This window comes from Leptonychotes weddellii, chromosome 3, assembly GCF_054177405.1.
Source record: "Leptonychotes weddellii isolate Sample4059 chromosome 3, ASM5417740v2, whole genome shotgun sequence".
NCBI classification, from domain to species: domain Eukaryota; kingdom Metazoa; phylum Chordata; class Mammalia; order Carnivora; family Phocidae; genus Leptonychotes; species Leptonychotes weddellii.
In genome coordinates this window covers 52394358-52395195 of record NC_138371.1, presented here as the reverse complement: position 1 = coordinate 52395195, position 838 = coordinate 52394358, and positions in this window count along the sequence as shown.

The window sequence follows — 838 nt, the reverse complement described above, 5'->3', positions numbered from 1 at the left end:
GAGAGAGGGAACACGAGCAGGGGGAGTGGGAGAGGGAGAAGCAGGCCTCCCGCGGAGCAGGGAGCCCGATGCGGGGCTGGATCCCAGGACCCTGGGATCATGACTTGAGCCGAAGGCAGATGCTTAACCGACTGAGCCACCAAGGCGCCCCATCCCCCTCCTTCCTGCTCAAGCTCTCTCTCACTATCTCTGTCTCTCTTAAATAAATAAATAAATAAATAAATAAATAAATAAAAAGACTGATGAATCACAGACCTGTACCCCTGAAACGAGTAATACAATGTATGTTAAAAAAAAAAGAGAACATAGTAGGAAGAGAAAAATGAAGGGGAGGAAATTGGAGGGGGAGACAACCATGAGAGACTATGGACTCTGAGCAACAAACTGAGGGTTTTAGAGGGGAGATGGGTCGGGGAATGGATTAGTCCGGCAATGGGTATTAAGGAGGGCACGTATTGCACGGAGCACTGCGTGTTATATGCAGACAATGCATCATGGATCACTACATCAAAAACTAATGATGTAATGTATGGTGGCTAACAGAATCAAATAAAATTAAAAAACGACAAAAAACAAAACCTTGCTTTCAGTTCTTTGGGGTATATACCCATAAGTGGAATTGTTGGATCATATGGCAATTCTATTTTTAACTTTTTGAGGAACCACCATACTGTTTTCCACAGCTGCTGTACCATTTTTACATTCCTACAAGCAGTGCACAAGGGTTCCAATTCCCCCATATCCTTGCCAACACTTTTTTGTTGTTTTGTTTTTCATAGTTGTCATACTCCAGGGTGTGAGGTGGTATCTCACTGTAGCTTTGATTTGCATTTCCCTA